The sequence below is a fragment of the Crocuta crocuta genome, unplaced genomic scaffold (assembly GCF_008692635.1).
Source record: "Crocuta crocuta isolate KB4526 unplaced genomic scaffold, BGI_CrCroc_1.0 scaffold433, whole genome shotgun sequence".
In the NCBI taxonomy this organism is placed as follows: domain Eukaryota; kingdom Metazoa; phylum Chordata; class Mammalia; order Carnivora; family Hyaenidae; genus Crocuta; species Crocuta crocuta.
Window position 1 is genome coordinate 1700999 of NW_027530001.1, and position 6266 is coordinate 1707264.

Here is a 6266-nt window from a genome sequence, read left to right on the forward strand (position 1 = left end):
GTCCAATTCTGAGTTCTCAATTCTATTCCATTGGTCTATGTGTCTGTTTTTGTGCTAATACCATACTGTCTTGATGATGACAGCTTTGTAGTAGAGGCTAAAGTTTGGGATTGTGATGCCTCCCATTTTAGTTTTCTTCTTCAATATTACTTTGGCTATTTTGGGGTCTTTTGTGCTTCCATACAAATTTTAGGATAGTTTGTTCTAGCCTTGAGAAGAATGCTGGTGCAATTTTGATTGGGATTGCATTGAGTGTGTATGGAGCTTACATTCTATGAAAGAAATTAAATGAATACTGAGGAAGAGAACACCAGGAGGTGCTCACTTTAGAAAAGGTGCTCAGAAAAATGTTTTCTGAAGAGATGTCTTTTTAGTTGATACCTGAAGAATGGGCAGACGAGGTGGAGGGGACAAGTACCTGCAAAGCCTGAGGAAGGAAAGTTTTCAGGTTCAAGAATAAGAGAAGTGTAGTTAATGCAGGAGAGCCAGAGAAAGTGGAAAGGGATGCTATTGGGGGAAATAGAAAGCAGCTGTACTCATGCAGGGCCTTGAAGGCCATGTGAATGAGCTTGGATTCATGCCAAGGGCAATGGGAACTCACTGGAGGGGATAAGTATGGAAATGATATGATCCAATATATGTTTTAAGATCACTCATGCTGTTGAATAAGCAGTGCATTGGATGGGGCATCCGAGAAGGAGAAGAGACATGATTGCAGGGCTCTTATAACATACTTCATACTTGCTGTTAACCACTAGAAATAATGGTGGTAGCAGGGAAAGAGAAGTAACGCATTCAAGATGTATTTTGGTAGTGAAGCTAGACTTTTTCCTAACTACTTGGGAGAGGAGTGAGGGGCAGAACTGAGGATGGCAGATACGTTTCTGGCTTTTTCAAATGGATGATGATGATGCTATTTAATGCTATAGGTCCTGGATTGTTTATTCATCTGAGTGATAATTCAAGTTCATCTGCCAGACCTCAAGGAGGGTCACAACAAAATAATCACAGCAGATATATTTTGTTTTACTTTTTAAAAGTTAAACTTTTTGAAATAATTGTAGATTCAAATGAAGTTGTAAGAAATAAAGGAGAGAGTTCCCATATACCCTTTACCAAGTTTCCCCCAATGTGACATCTTAGGAAATACAGTGTAATATCACAGTCAGCATATTGACATCAGGAGTCAAGATACAGAACATTCTCCTTACCACAAGGATCCCTCATGTTGCCCTTTTATAGCCACACCTACTTCCCTCTTACCCTTACTGATTCCTAAACTATAGCAACTACTAATCTTTTCTCCATTTTTATAATTTTGTCATTTAAACAATGTTATATATAAATGGAATTAGCTAGTATATGTATTAGTGTTCTCCAGAGAAATAGAACCAATATTGTATATACATATGAAAATATATATGTGTGTATATATTTGAGAATATGAGAGAAAGAGATTTATTTTAAGGAATTGCCTCACATGATTGTGGAGGCTTGGTGAGTCCAAATTCTGATGGGGAGGCTGGCAGGCTGGGAGTTGCAGTTCAAGTCCAAAGACAGTCTGCTAGAGAATTCCCTCTTGCTCAGGGCAGTCAGCCTTTTTTTTCCTATCAGACCATCAGCTGACTGGATGAGATCCATCCACATGCTGAAAGACAATCTATTTTACTCAAAATTCACCAATTTAAATGTAAATCTCATTCAAAACTCTCATGGAAACATTCAGAATAATTCTTGACCAAGTAAGTGGATACAGTGGTCCTGCCAATTTGACACATCAGACTAATCATCACAGCATGTAACTTTTGAGACTGGCTTTTTTTGCTCAGTATATAATCTTGAGATGTATCCAAATTGTTGCATGTAACAGTGGTTTGTTGGGTTTTATTGATGAGTAGTAAGTATCCATGGTGTGGATGTGCCGCAGTGTATTTAACCACTTACTTTTGAGAACATCTGAGTTGTTTCCAGTTTTGGGCTATTCCAAATAAAACTTCTTTAGACATTTATGTAAACAAAAAACAAAAACAAAATTTTTTTGTGTGAACATAAGTCTTTTCTCTGGAATAAATGTCAATGAGTATGGTTGCTGGCCCATATACTAGTTGCATGTTTAGTTTTTAAGAAACTTCCATTTTTACCTTGCTACCAGCAATATATGGATGATAGTTTTTCTGCATCCTCGTCATCTGATATTGTCATTATTTTTTAATTGAGACATTCTAACAGCTGTGTAGTAATATGTCATTATAGTTTTAGTTTGGATTTCTTTATTTTTTAATTAATCACTTTATTAAAAAGAGCATGTCTAGATTTCATTTCATTTTATGAGACAGCTACTTTTTCTTCTTTTTCTTTTTCTTTTTTTTAGTATAGTTGACACAAAATGTTACATTAGTTCCCTGTGTGCGAGGTAGTGATTTGACAAGTTTATACATTATGCTGTGTTCATCACAAGTATAGCTACCATCTGTCCTGTTACATCTCTATTACAAAATCATTTATTATATTCCTTACGGTCTACTTTTTATTCTTGTGACTTACTCATCTCATAAGTAGAGGTGTGTATATCCCTCCTCTTCGCTCATTTTGCCCAACCATACATCTCCCTCCCTTCTGGAAACCATCAGTTTGTTCTCTATATCTGTGGTTCTGACTCTGTTTTTTGTTTGTTCATTTTTTTTTAAAAGATTTCATTTATGAGTGGAATCATATTGTATTGGTCTTTCTCAGTCTGACTTATTTCACTTAGCATAATACCCTCTAAGTCCATTCATTGTTGTCTCAAATGGCATGATCTCATCTTTTTTATGGCTATATAGTATTACATTATATATATGTACCACACTTTTCTTATCCATTTGTCTACTAATGGACCCTTAGGTTGCTTCCATGTCTTGGATGTTGTAAGTTAAACAGAGGGGTACATAGATCTTTTCAAGTTAGTGTTTTCCATGGGAAAACAATAGTGGAACACTAGTGTTTTTTTTTTTTTAACCTGGAAAAACACTAAATAGTGGAATTAATGGATTATGTGATACTTCTATTTTTAATGTTTTGAAAAGACTTCATACTGTTTTCCGCAGTGCCTGCACCAATTTACATTCCCACCAACAGTGCACAGGTGTTCCTTTTTCTCCACATCTTTGTCAATGCTTGCTTCTTGTATTTTGCATTTCTTTAATAGTTAATGATATTTAACATATTTACTTATTTGGCATCTGTATATGCTTTTTGGTGAAATGTCTCTTCCTGTCTTGTGTGTATTTTCTTCCCCCCCCAGCATATATTTATTTATAGTTACATGTATGTTCTGTGACATTAACATAATGAAGTTTTTAAATACATTTAAAATGTATTTTTACATTTTTTAAAAAATAGAATTTTTTTCTTTTCCTTTTATTTTTAAAATTTACATCCAAGGTAGTTGGCATATAGTGAAACAATGATTTCAGTAGTAGATTACTTACTGCCCCTTACCCATTTAGCCCATCCTCCCTCCCACAACCCCTTCAGCAACCCTCTATTTGTTCTCCATATTTAAGAGCCTCTTATGTTTTGTCCCCTCCCTTGTTTTTATATTATTTTTGCTTCCCTTCCCTTAGGTTCATCTGTTCTGTGTCTTAAAGTCCTCATATGAGTGAAGTCATATGATATTTGTCTTTCTCTGACTGACTAATTTCGCTTAGCATAATGCCCTCTAGTTCCATCCACGTAGTTGCAAATGGCAAGACGTCATTCTTTTTGATTGCTGAGTAATTCTCCATTGTATATATATACTGCATCTTCTTTATCCATTCATCCATCAATGGACATTTGGGCTCTTTCCGTACTTTGGCTATTGTTGATAGCACTGCTATAAACATTGGGGTGCATATGCCCCTTTGAAACAGTATATCTGTATCCCTTGGATAAATACCTAGTAGTGCAATTACTGGGTTGTAGGTAGTTCTATTTTTAATTTTTTGAAGAACCTCCACACTGTTTTCCAAAGTGGCTGCACCACTTTATATTCCCACCAGCAGTTCTAAAGAGATCCTCTCTCTCTGCATCCTTGCCAACATCTGTTGTTGCCTGCGTTGTTAATGTTAGCCATTCTGACAGGTGTGAGGTTGGTATCTCATTGTGGTTTTGATTTGTATTTCCCTGGTAATGAGTGATGTTGAGCATTTTTTCATGTTGATGTTGAGCATTTTTTCGCACTTCATGTGTCAGTTGGCCATCTGGATATCTTCTTTGGAGATCTGTCTATTCATATCTTTTGCCCATTTCTTCATTGGATTATTTGTTTTTTGGGTGCTGGGTTTGATAAGTTCTTTATAGATTTTGGATACTAACCCTTTATCTGATATGTCATTTGCAAATATCCTCTCCAATTCTGTAGGTTGCCTTTTTAGTTTTGCTGATTGTTTCTTTTGCTGTGCAGAAGCTTTTTATTTTGATGAGGTCACAATAGTTCATTTTTGCTTTTGTTTTCCGTACCTCTGGAGACACATTGATTAAGAAGTTGCTGCAGCTAAGGTCAAAGTGGTTTTGTGCTTTCTCCTTGAAGATTTTGATGGTTTCCTGTGTTACATTTAGGTCTTTCATCCATTTTGAGTTTATTTTTGTCTATGGTGTAAGAAAGTGGTCCAGGTTCATTTTCCTGCATGTTGTTGTCCACTTTTCTCAGCACTACTTGCTGAAGAGACTGTCTTTATTCCATTGGATATTCTTTCCTGCTTTGTCAGAGACTATTTGGTCATACATTTGTAGGCCCATTTTTGGGTTTTCTATTCTTTTCCATTGATCTGTCTGTTTTGTGCCAACCTTTTTTTTTTTTTTTAATATTTTTATTTATTTCTAGGAGAGAGAGAGGGAGACAGCGTGAGCAGGGAAGGGTCAGAGAGAGAGGGAGTCACAGACTCTGAAACAGGCTTCAGGCTCTGAGCTGACAGTCAGCACAGAGCCCGACGCGGGGCCCGAACCCATGAACCGCGAGATCATGACCTAAGCAAAAGTTGGACGCTTCACCGACTAAGCCACCCAGGCGTCCCTGTTTTGTGCCATCTTTTGCTTGTTTTCTAATTAAATTATTGTTTTATTTATTTATGTGTATATATGTGTGTTTTCTGTTGAGTTTTTGAGAGCTTCTTATATATTTTAGCTACTACTTCTTTGTTGGATAAGTGGTTGACAAATATTTTCTCCCACTGTCTAGCCTGTCTTTTCATCCTCTTAACAGGATCTTTCATAGGGCAAAAGATTTTAATTTTGCTGAAGGCCAATTTATTAATTTTTCTTTTTATAGATTACACTTTTGGTGCCAAATCTTATTTTTATATAGCCTTCATCTTGAAGATATTCTTCTATGTCATTTCCCCCCTAAAAGTGTTATTATTTTATACTTTCTACTTAAGTCTATGATCCACTGAGTTGTTTTTGGTATAGTGTGGGACCTAGATTGAGGTTCATTTTTGCCTATGGATGGATGTCCAATTGCTCAAGCACCATTTATTGAATAAGTTATCCTTTCTCCATTGAATTGCTTCTGTGCCTTTATCAAAAATCACTTGAGCACATTTGTGTGGATTTATTTCTGGGGCTTCCATTCTGTTCCATTTATGTATGTGTCTGTCCCTCTGCCAATAACACAAAGTGTTGTTTACTATAGCTAAATAAGTCTTCAAATCAGGTAGACTGATTCCTCTCACTTTGTCTTCTTTTTGAAAATTGTAGTTCCTTTATTTTTCTATATGAAATTTAGAATAATTTCATATATATTTACAAAAATTCCTTGCTGAGATTTTGATGGGAATTCCATTAAACTTGTATATCATTTTGGGAACAATTGACATTTTTACCGTATTGAATCTTCCAGTCCATGAACATGCGTTTCATTTATTTGGATATTCTTTGATTTCTTTTATAGAAGTTTTATGATTTTCAGCATACAAGTCTTATACATGTTTTGTCAGATTTATTAATTTATTTTAAAAAATTTAAATATTTATTTTTGAGAGGGAGAGAGAGAAAAAAAAGAAGAGAGAGAATGTGAGAGGGGGAGGAGCAGAAAGAGGGGAAAACACAGAATCTGAAGCAGGCTCCAGGCTCTGAGCTGTCAGCACAGAGCACGATGCAGAGCTCAAATTCATAAACCATGAGATCATGACCTGAGCTCAAGTCTGATGCTTAGCCAGCTGGGCCACCCAGATGCCCTTGTTTTGTCAGATTTAAACTTAACTCTTTTATTTTTCTCAGTGATTTAAATAATATTGTATTTTTTT